The sequence below is a fragment of the Nicotiana tabacum genome, chromosome 5, assembly GCF_000715075.1.
Source record: "Nicotiana tabacum cultivar K326 chromosome 5, ASM71507v2, whole genome shotgun sequence".
NCBI lineage: Eukaryota > Viridiplantae > Streptophyta > Magnoliopsida > Solanales > Solanaceae > Nicotiana > Nicotiana tabacum.
In genome coordinates, this window is record NC_134084.1 from 149,536,357 (window position 1) to 149,548,705 (window position 12,349).

Sequence of the window (12,349 nt, forward strand, 5' to 3'; positions counted from 1 at the left end):
CATCTATCATAAGTCTATAAGTCTGAAAGAGTTTATACAATCTATTACAGAACTAGGAACATAAAGTAAGATAGGAGGGAGAATCACTGGGATGCGAACGCCGAGAAGCTACCTAGTGGACTCCGAATGGCCTGCTGGGAGCAATCAACCCTCACTGGCGGGACCTGAAGCTCCTGAATCTGCACATAGGGTGCAGGGAGTAAAGTGAGTACTCCAACTCAGTGAGTAATAACAATAAATGAAGACTGAGCGATAAGAAATTACGTAAAAACACAACAACATATTGTAAAGAGGCAGTGTAAAACTAATAAAATGCAATAAAACAGTAAAATCTTATAAAACACCTTGGTCCAGAATAAACTTCTTTAAAACACTTTTTCAACAGTTAAGCAAGTAAATGAAAAGCAGCTAGAAAAGATAAACACATACAATTCGCCCCTAGGGCACAATATCAACAAAATCAGCCCCTCGAGCAATAACATAGAACAACACGATCCACTTGGGCTATATCGCATATCACAATGGGTACCTGCACTCACTGGGGGTGTACAGACTCCGGGAGGGGCCCTTTACGGCCCAAGCGCAATATCAAGCCATCTCGTGGCATAATCAAATAGGCTTTCGACCTCATATCAAGCCACCTTGTGGCGTACAATTCTGGCCCTCGGTCTCATAATCATAATCAGTACAACAATGCTGCGGCGTGCAGCCCAATTCCATAATATTCCTCACAATACAAGCCCTCGGCCCTACTCAGTCAGAATTCTTTAAAAGCCACTCGGCACAGTAAAACATAATGCTCAGCCCAAAATATCATTTAAGGTGTTAAAAGAGAGTACACATGATTGAGTTATGAAAACAGTAGAATATAACATGACTGAGTACAAATATAAAATCAAAACAGTAAGGAATAGTAGTAAAAATCCCCTAAGGGTTCAAAACAGTTGGCACGAGGCCCAAATATGGCATTCAGCCCAAAACATGATGATAGCAAACAGTTTTTCAATCAAATACGTGGTAAAATAGTCATTCGGGATGGACTAAGTCACAATCTCCGACGGTGCATGACCCCACACTCGTCATCTAGCGTGTGCGTCACCTCGATATAGAACACCGATATGAAATCCGGGGTTTCATACTCTCAGGACAACATTTACAATCATTACTCACCACTATCCGATCAAAACTCTAGCCCACGATACCTTTGCCTCTCGAATCGGCCTCAGGATGCTCCAAATCTCACCAAAATCAGTGCAAAATCATCGAAATATGCTAAAGGAACAAAGCCCACTCGAAAGAAATCAAATTACAACACAAATCCCGAAATTGGCCAAACCCGACCCCCGGGCCCACGTCTCGGATCCCGATGAAAATTACATCAATAGACTCCTTATCACTCCCCGAGTTCATTCATATCAAAATCACTAAAATCCAACCACAAATGATCCCTCAAATCCCTAATTTTAGGTCTCCAATTACAAGCCCTAGTTTTTCAATATTAGGCTTAAATTCCATGATTAATTAGGTAGAAATCACATTAGGATTGAGTATTAAGTCCATAAATCTTACTTCCAAGTGTTCCTCCTTGATTCCCTCTTCAATCCCATTCAAAAAGCTTCAAAATCACCCAAAAATGGAGGAACTTATGCTCAAAATCGCGGAAATGAGCTTTTAAAACATTCTGCCCAGGCATTCAAATCCTTCTTCGTGAACACGGTCAACCCCTCGCATTCGCGAAGCACAAACTTAGGTTGACCAGAATTTCCTCTTACACAAATGCGATCACCCCTCGCGAATGCGATGCTTCAGCACTCAACTCTTCGCGGATGCGGCATCAACCTCGCGAACGCGATGACCAACAAGCTCAACCCTTCGCGATCGCGGGACCTCTTTCGCGAACACGAAGGCCAACTTCAAAGACTCCCAGCCTATCCCTTCACGAATGCAAGGGCCCACTTGCGAACGCGAAGTCCAATTGTCTGCAACACCCAATAGCAGATTTCTACAATTTTCTACAACTTGAAATGGTCCGTTTAACCACCTGAAACTCACTCGAGGCCCTCGGGACCTCAACGAAACATGACAACATATCCCATAAAATCATTCAAACTTGTTCCAACCTTCGGAATGCTCGAAACAACATCAAAACACCAAATTGCATCAGATTCAAGCCTAAGAATTCCAAAATTTTCTAAATTTCGCTTTCGATAAAAAAGTCTGTCAAACCACGTTCGAATGACCTAAAATTTTGCACACATATCCCAAATGATACATCGGACCTACTGCAACTTTTGGAATTCTATTCTGACCCCTATATCAATATATCACCTATTAACCGGAAAATGCAAAAATTCCAATTTTGCCAATTTAAGCCTAAATCTATTTCGTACCTCCAAAACACATTTCGATCACGCTCCTAAGTCCCAAATCACCTCCCGAAGCTATACAAACCATTGGAAGTCATATCCGATCCTTTTAACACATAAGTCAACATCTGGTTGACTTTTTCAACTTAAGCTCACTCAAAAGAGACTAAGTGTCTCAAACCTTACCAGAACTTCTCCGAACCCGAGCCAACCAACCTGATAGAACATAATACAGCTGAATAAGGCAATAATAAGCAGAAATGGAGGAAAAGGAGTGGTAAGTCATAAGAAAACCGGTGGGGTCGTTACATTGGAGGTCCATAGTTGAATTTGGCTTGAAATGGCTAAAGTTGGATATTTTAAAAGTTTTACAGAGAGTGGAGTTTTTTATATCGGGGTCCTTTTACTGATAATACACTTCTATGTGATGCATATAGATTTCTAATGTTGAGCTGCTGTGATGTCGGGTGCTGATTCTGAAGATGTTCGCGCATTCCGGATATAGCTGCCTCTTGTCCTTGGCAACTTAGATTTTGTTATTCTGTTTATGTGTATTTATTCATACTAGTTTTGTAAATTCTAAGTCTTAGAAGCTCATGTATTGTACTACCAGGTCTTGAATAAATTTATAAATATATCAAATGATTGGTTTTTATCTGTTAGTTGGCTTACCTAGCAGGTTGAGTTAGGTGCCATCACGCTGGTGATTTTGGGTTGTGACAAGGTGGTATCAGAGCATTAGGTTTTTAGGTTCTACGAGTCATGATAAAGTGTCTAGTAGAGTCATGTGGATCGGTATGATGATGTCCATACCTATCTTCGGAAGGCTACATGACATTTAGGAAAAATTTCCCTTTCTTCTTTCCTTATCGTGCAACCTTGTTTCAGCTTGAAACCTATGACTTTGACTCTTCTCGATTGCTCATATGTGATATTGTACGCTCAGTATTGGCTATGTGCCGACGATCGGTGATGCTGCAGATAGATTACGACGGGCTATGAATGCTTGATTATCATTACGATGTGTTGTCTAGCCTCAAAAGTAGATGCAATGTTAAATCTTCTAGTCATTCATTTGGGTTATGAGGTGGGTTCATATGTCTGGTTGGTAAGTGCAAATTTGGGAATATTGGCTGGTGGCCTAGCTATTGTAATTAAGGTAAGTTCATGGCAAGGTGTTGATTTGAGTATAACCAGTGGGCTATCTCCTTCATGATGGGTTTGGATCATGTGTCTCGTATGAGGTTTCCATTCGATGGATTGCATATGTTATCATGTCAGAGCATTTGGGGAAGTTGTTTGTCTATTGCAATGATGTGTAAGCGCTTGTTAGAGTCTTCAGGGTGTTATATGATCAACATTGCATGAGTTTTGAAGTATTCAGCTAAATAGTCGTATAGTATCAGGGCATGCTGTGAAGATATGGTACTTTTGGGTTGCTGATGAGGTGTTCTATGGCTTCGAGCTAAGTGGTGGAGGTTTCTAATGACAATCGGATTGTATGATCATGGGCCGTATCAGTTTTCAAACCAAGAGATTGCTAGGTTATTTCTATGAATGGGCATATGCTGGTGAAGCATGGGTTGCACAACGGGTATAAGCTGTGTATTGAAGATCAGAATAAGATGAGTGGTTATCGAGAAGGTTTTGGCTAGTTCCAAGTCTTATGTAGCCTTTAAGAACTTTTGAATTTTTCTGCGGGTGAGCTTAAAAATGGTAGCAAATGGTAATTGGATCTGCGGTATTTTCTTGTCAAGAAAGGTCTACAAGTCAATGTTGGGGTGATGCAAGAAATGACTTCAGGTTCCCAAAATGTTCCCTCAGGGCAGTCATATCGGATTGAGTTACTTTCTAGTTGGCGGACTGCATAACTCGGTTGAGTTGGAGGCGATTGGTTCTGATTGCTCGATTATGTGTTACTGAGTTCCGAAGAATTTATAATGGTTATGACCACGATCGGTGTTGATTTTTTCTATTGGTATAGATTCTATATTGTGTGTGGTAGTGTTCTGCTAGATTGAGATAAATGTAAGATTCTCGGTTGATGAAGTGTTCAATTTGCGTAAGGTTCAGAGTTGACTATGAGATTTTTGTAGTGTTGCGAGTTAGCATGTTAGAGGCGATTTGCTATGTGGGGTTGAAAAGTTGCATGTGCAAGGTTGCAAATAGTTTTAGAGAGAATGATATGAGTTCTTGATGTCTCGGACAATTTCGGTTGTTTAAGGTCTTGATGGCACTATGTTTTCCCATCGAAGTAGAGTTTGCTATTGGTAGGTACATTGTGTTTCGACTTATGGGTGTTTCTCCGTGAGATGATGGAGTATGAATTGCGTGTCATCTATTTGAGTAGCGGTGTTTAGATTGGGTATGAAAATTCTGGTATTCGTGAGGCTCAAAGACTGAATGTTCTTATTGGCAGACTATTCCTTGATTGCGAGTTGAAAAGAAATGTAAAGGATTAGATGATTGATGGTAGGTGTTATGGAAAGGTTGTTATAGACTTTTGGAAGGTTTATTACATTTTTAGGAAGATTGGAATCTGGTTTGGGGATTATTTTGAGCCTAGTGAGAATGTGTATTCTGTATTGGATCGGACCTGTTTGTTCTTGCGTAGTTGTTACCATATGTATATCATCAGGTGGAATGGATGTCATTCACGCCTTGATTTATGTTATATGTTTCTCTCTTATACTATGGCGGCATGTGAGGGTTACATGATTCTTCGCACACATATTGTGATTCAGTTTAGGACACATGGCATTATGGGCGAGATGGTCTTTGTGATGTTGATTTGCTCATTGCACCATAGTTGTGCTTGTCTTTCTCAGTATTGTTTGTTCCTAATAATTTTTCCCACAGTTATATTTATGTGCACTCGATTGTGCTTGATGTTGATGCATATGTGATCAGTGAGCCTGAGTATTATGGATCGATGGGTACCCTATATGAATTGATATGATGGGATCGGGTTACACACTGCAACGATACATTGATGAAATGTGGCTCCTTATTTCTATTTCGTGTATTTCGCTTTCACCTTGTTGAGAATAGTTCATAGTAAAATGATAAAATTTCCCTTCCTACTTAACTTGCTTTGTAGTTTTCTTATTTAGTTTTCTTACTGTTATCTGTCATGTCTGAATTATTACTTGTTAGTGTACGAAACCGGGCTGTGTTTGGGTCCATATGATTATTATTGATGCTTGTCGGTATGGCTGCTCGTATTGTTCCTAGAACTGAGATTTGCGCTATTGTATTGGGATGAGGAAGGTTAAGAAGAATAACACTATATTTTATTGAGGATGTAGACAATGGCCCTTGTCGGTTGAATAAGTTTATTGGCCTATTGATCAGATGAGTGGTTACGCATGTTTCTTTCATCATCGGTAGGGTATAAAGGTTTTGAACGAGTTTCTAATCGAAATGAGGTTTGCTACCAGCACCGAATTTGTTTCGGGTCGTAATGGTGGTCAGCAGTTCCTACCATGAGTGTTGAAGTGATGGGGTATATCTTGTGATTACATCTTGTGTTATGGTTGTGAATTGATACAGCTTGTTCATACTTATATAGTGTGTGGCTGTGAGATTCGGGTCTTGTAATAAGTTGTGGATGAAAGAGATTAAGTTCTAAGGTTTAAGGACCAACGTTGAAATAAGAATCTCTAATTATGTTGGGTTGGCGGGCATATGTGGATTAGGGTGATGTGGGATCACCCCTGAGTTTATGCGTAGTAGGGTTACATCGTGATTTTATAGCTTTGGAATGACTCTTGGCACGTTCGAGGACAAACATGTGATTAAGTAGTGGAGGATGTAATGACCCGACTGGTTATTTTGAGTATTTGCACTTCGCTTGGTAGTTTAAGGGCGTGAGTAGCTCCATATGATTTATTTTGACTTTTGTGAATCATTGATTTTGGTTTCCAAGTTATTCGAGACTAATTTGGAAGAATGATTCTCAACTAGGGAGCTTTAAATTTGAAAGTGTTGACCGAGTCTGACTTTTTAGTATTTGACCTCAGATTGGAATTTTGATGGTTCCGTTAGCTCCATTGGGTGATTTTGGAGTTAGGAGCGCGTCCGGATTGTGATTTGGAGGTCCGTAGTTGAATTTGGCTTGAAATGGCTAAAGTTGGATTTTTTGAAACTTTGACCGAGAGTGGATTTTTTGATATTGGGGTCGGTTGTACTGATACTATACTTCTGTATGATGTATACAGATTTCTGAAGTTGAGCTGCTGGTGATGTCGCGTGCTGATTCTGAAGATGTTCGTGCATTCCGGATATAGCTGCCACTTGTCCTTGGCAACTTAGGTTTTGTTATTCTGTTTATGTATCTTTCAAATAGAACGTGTATTTATTCATTCTATCTTTGTAAATTTCATGTCTTAGAAGCTCATGAGTCGTACTACTAGGTCTTGGATAAATTTGTAAATATCTCAAATGAGTGGTTTTTATCTGTTAGTTGGCTTACCTAGCTGGTTGAGTTAGGTGCCATCGTGACTGGCGATTTTGGGTCGTGACGCTACATTGGGTGATTTTGGACTTAGGAGCTCGTCCAGATTCTGATTTGGAGGTCTGTTGTTGAATTTGGCTTGAAATGGCTAAAGTTGGATTTTTTGAAAGTTTGACCGAGAGAGGAGTTTTTGATATTGGGGTCAGTTGTACTGATACTACACATCTATACAATGTGTACAAATTTCTGAAGTTGAGCTGCTGGTGATGTCGAGCGCTGATTCTGAAGATGTTCGCGCATTCCAGATATAGCTGCCTCTTGTCCTTGGCAGCTTAGGTTTTGTTATTCTATTTATGTATCTTTCAAACAGAATGTGTATTTATTCATTCTAGCTTTGTAAATTCCAAATTTTAGAAGCTCATGAGTCGTACTATCAAGTCTTGGATAAATTTGTAAATATCTCAGATGAGTGATTTTTATCTGTTAGTTGTAGGGTTGTGCACGGATCGGATCGGATCGGATTTAGCACATTTCGAATTCGAATTTCGGATTTCGGATTCTAGAAAATGCAATCCGAATCCGATCTGAATTATATCGGATTGGATCGGATTTTAAAGTTTGGATCGGATCGGATTTCGGATCGTATTATGCCTCAAAGTTGCAAACTAATATGTGTATTTTCTTTGTAAAAGAGGCAATACATTAAGAAAAATTCATGTTTATGCAATTATGAGAGTACTATGATGCCAATATAACTAAATCTAGCAATTGTAAAGGTAATAACTTTGAGGAAGATGCAAAGGAAGTCTGGCTATCCGAAATAAAAGTGTAGTATTTATACATTACCTAATAATTTCGAATTATGGATCGGATCGGGTTAAAATATACCAGTCCGAATCCGATCCGAAATCCGAAATTTTAATAAAGACAATCCGAAATCCGATCCAATCCGAAATCTGAAATCCGAAATTGAATGGATCGGTTCAGATTTCGGATATCCGATCCGAATGAACAGCCCTAGTTAGTTGGCTTACCTAGCGGGTTGAGTTAGGTGCCATTGCGATTGGCGATTTTGGGTCGTGACATGTAAGTGCTACCAGTAGAATATACAAAAATACTAACTATTATCTGAAACGGAGTAGACAGAAAGTAAAAGCAAAAGAAAGACTTCGGGTGCTGCAGAACGGGCTCGAAAGGTAGTTGACCGTAAAATCTCGTAGTATCAGGAGTGCATGCCGGGATGATAACCAGATGCACCTGCCTTTTGTAATGTACGGGTAATGCAGAAGTAGCGTGAGTACATAAATAACATGTACCCAATAAATATTAGTCTAACCTCGAAGAAATAGTAAAGAGGGATCGACTTCGCACTTACTATAGGCTAACAATAAAATACTAGAATTCTAAATAAGCATGGCCTATATAAATGAAACTGAAAACTCAATAACAAGAAATAATTATTGTCACGAACCTAGTTCGCCCTCCGTGAACTACCGTGACGGGACCTAGTCTCTACAACTAGGTAAGCCTAACAAATGCAGAAAATAACAAAACTTGCGGAAGAAATAATTAAAAGCCAAAATAACCAAATGGAATAGTATTTAAAATGCAGCTCGACATATACAATACAACTTCTCGAAAACTAACAACAATTCCCAAAACCCAGAATTTCATGAAACCACAAGCCTTGGAATGTCTACCAGTGTCTAACTCTAGAATATCTAACAAGGAAAAGAAAATACAGAAGGGCTAATACAATAGGGAGAGTAGAAATGGACTCCTTGGTCTGCGGACACGGTAGATATACCTCGAAGTCTTTGGAACAGTCGCCTCGACTCAAGGGTGATAGAACTGAGTCAAAGTACCTGGATCTGCACATGAAAACATGCGTAGAAAGGCATGAATAGCCAACAGCGGTACTCAGTAAGTGCCAAGCCTAACCTTGGTCGGGTAGTGATGAGGAAGGTTAGGGCCCTACTGAGGTTAAATAAAATATAAAGTTCGACAGTGTAGAACAAATCAGTATAAATAAGTACAGTAGTAAAAGTAACACAAGATATAAAAGGGCAACAACAACTATTACAGAGGCAAGGTAAATACAAAAAGAAATATGGCTCAGCACAAAAATAACAATCCGGGATCTCCCAGGATACCGTCCTGTAGCCCAAAATAGACATATCCAATGGATCTCCTGGGATCCCGTCTCGTAGTCCAACTCATAATGCGCGGGGATCTACTGGTATTCCGTTCCATAGTCCCAAATGTAAATACCCAGTACTGGGGGAACCTACCAGGTGCAGTCACATAGTTCCATAAAACTGTGCAGGGGGATCTACCGGAATCCCACATCCGTAGTCCCAGATAAACAGACAAGGGGGAGCTACCGGAATCCCACATTCGTAGTCCCAAATAAACAGACAAGGGGGAAGCTACTGGAATCCCACATCCGTAGTCCCAAATTTAAATACACAACATCATCAGGATAATATTCAGAAATGTCAATTTCATATCAAGGCAAACAACAAATTCTAGCGTAGCATGCTGCATAGAATTCAGGTAAAGCAGTTTGAGCAAATAAGGAAATTAAAACACTTAGACATGCTTTCCTAAGCTAACAACAGGCTTTAAATGTATTTAATATAAACATGAAAAGAAACATACTAGTAATTACTTAATGAGAACCAGATTTTTAACAATTAACACAAGTATGTACTCGTCACCTCACGTACAAGGCATTTCAATTAACAGTAATACAAAATCCTAAGAAGAAGGTCCCCACACAAGGTTAAGCAAGCCATTTACCTCGAACCAGCTCAAATCAATCTGAAACCACGCTCTTGCCACGAGTACTCAACCCCAAATGGCCCAAATCTATTCAATTCAATTGCATAAGGTAAATAACACTTCAAGTAACTGATTCTACAAAGATATGCTAAGCTAATACATGAAATTAGGTAAAATAACCAAAATGCCCCTCGGGGCCCCCGTCTCGGAATCGGGTAAAATTTACATTTCCAGAATTCTCACACTCTCACGAGTTCAGTCATACCAAAAGTACCAAAATCAGACCTCAAATGGTCCCTCAAATCCTCACTCAAAGGTCTCTAATTAGTCAAGCCCTAACCCCCAATTTACCACTGATTTTTCTTAATTTTTCATGCTTAAATTGATAAAAATCATTCCAATAACGAGTTTAGGACCAAAGACCTTATCCCATTGAACTCCTCTAAAAATCCCTCTTGAAACGTGCTCCCCCAAGCTTCTTCCCGTTAGAAAAAAGGTGAAAAATGATTAAATTTTGCGAAGGCAACTATTTATATGTTTCTGCCCAACGAATTCCGCATCTGCAGCCCTGATGCGGTCCCACATTTGCAGACCAATGGTCGCATCTGCGACAATCACTAACTCATCCTGATTCCGCATCTGCGACTCCCCATTCGTAGATACGGTACCACTCCTGCGGAAATTCTACCGCTTCTGCGGCTCCTGCTGAACCTCCCCATTTCCGCTTCTACGATGCCAAACGCCGCTTCTGCGGCTCTGCACTTGCGGTCCCACACTCGCAGGTGCAATTATAATAGAAAACCTGCTAAAGCTGCAATCCCAAGCTCCAAAATCCTTCCGTCAACCATCCAAAATCATCCCGAGGCCTCTGGGACCTCAAGCAAAGGCACCAACAAGTCTAATACCACTGTCCAAACTTATACCAATCCTTAAAACACCTAAAACAACATCGAAACGACAAATCAACCACGGATTCAAGCCTAAAAATTCCAAAACTCTAAAAATACGCTTTTGATCAAAAAGTCTATCAAACCTCGTCCGAATGACCTGAAATTTTGCACACACGTCACATTCAACACTACAGAGCTACTCCAACTACCAAAATTATATTCCAACCCTCAGATCAAAATCTCACTATCGAACCGGAAACTTCAAAATTCGACCTTTCGGCATTTCAAGCCTAAATTAGCTACTGACCTCCACAACACAATCCAAACATGCTCCTAACCTTGAAATCAACCCACAGATGTAACGAAACCATCGGAATTCCATTCCGAGGTCATCTTCACACTATTCAGACTACGGGCAACTTTCCAACACTTAAGCTCTCATTTAGGGACTAAGTGTCCCAGAACTCTCCGAAACTCAAAACCGAACGTCCCGACAAATTATAAATAGAAAAAATAAACATGGGGAAAGTAGTTAATAGGGGATCGGGGCGTTAATTCTTAAGACGACCGGCCGGGTCATCATATCCTCCTACACTTAAACATTTATTTGTCCTCGAACGAGCATTGAGACATACCTGAAATAGTGAAAAGATGAGGGTAACGACTGCACATATCTTGCTCGGTCTCCCAAGTCGCCTCCTCGACCGACTGACCCCGCCGCTAAACCTTCACTGATGCAATGTTCTTTGACCTCAGCTTTCTAACCTGCCGGTCCAATATTGCCATTGGCTCCTCAACATAGGATATATCCTTGTCCAACTGGACTTAACTAAAATCTAACACGTGCGACAGATCACCGTGATACCTCCGAAGCATCGAAACATAAAATACCGGATGAACTCATGCCAAGCTGAGAGGTAAGGCGAGCTTATAAGCAACCTCCCCAACACGCCTTAATATCTCAAAAGGGACAATAAACCTCGGACTCAACTTTCCTTTCTTCCCAAATCTCATGACGCCATTCATAGGCGAAACACAAAGAAGAACCCGCTCCCCAACCATGTAGGAAACATCATGAACCTTCCGGTCCACGTAGCTCTTCTGTCTGGACTGGGCTGTATGGAGTCTATCCTGAATCATCTTGACCTTTTTCAAAGTATTCTAAACCAAGTCTGTGCCCAATAGTCTAGCTTCACTCGACTCAAACCAACCTACCGGTGATCTACACTACCTACCATATAAAGCCTAATATGGTGCGATCTAAATGCTGGACTGATAGCTATTGTTGTAAGCAAACTCCGCCAATGGAAAGAACTGATCCCAAGACCCTATAAACTCAATCACACATGCACGGAGCATATCCTCAAGAATCTGAATAGTGCGCTCGGATTGCCCGCCCGTTTGAGGGTGAAATGTTGTACTCAACTCCACCCGAGTACCCAACTCATGCTGAACGGCACTCCCGAATCAGGATGTGAACTGCGTACCTCTATCTAAAATGATGGAAACTAGAATACCATGCAGATGAACAATCTCCCGGATATAGATCTCTGCCAACCACTCTGAAGAATAAGTAGTACACACAGGAATAAGTGAGCGGACTTGGTCAGCCGATCCACAATCACCCAAATAGCATCAAACTTTCTCAAAGTTCGTGGGAGCCCAACTACAAAGTCCATGGTTATCCTCTACCACTTACACTCCATAATCTCTATTTGCTGAAGCAACCCACCCGGTCACTGGTGCTCATACTTCACCTACTGACAGTTGAGGCACCGAGCTACAAATCCAACTATATCTTTCTTCATCCACCTCTATTAATAGTGCAATCTCAAATCCTGATACATCTTCAC

The 12,349-nt window shown here is 40.6% G+C and overlaps 1 pseudogene; it reads left to right on the forward strand.

Annotated features, from left to right (window-relative positions):
- Positions 1-3,387: 3,387 nt before the first annotated feature.
- Positions 3,388-12,349, forward strand: part of LOC107830180 (uncharacterized) — a 33,537-nt pseudogene continuing 24,575 nt past the window's right edge.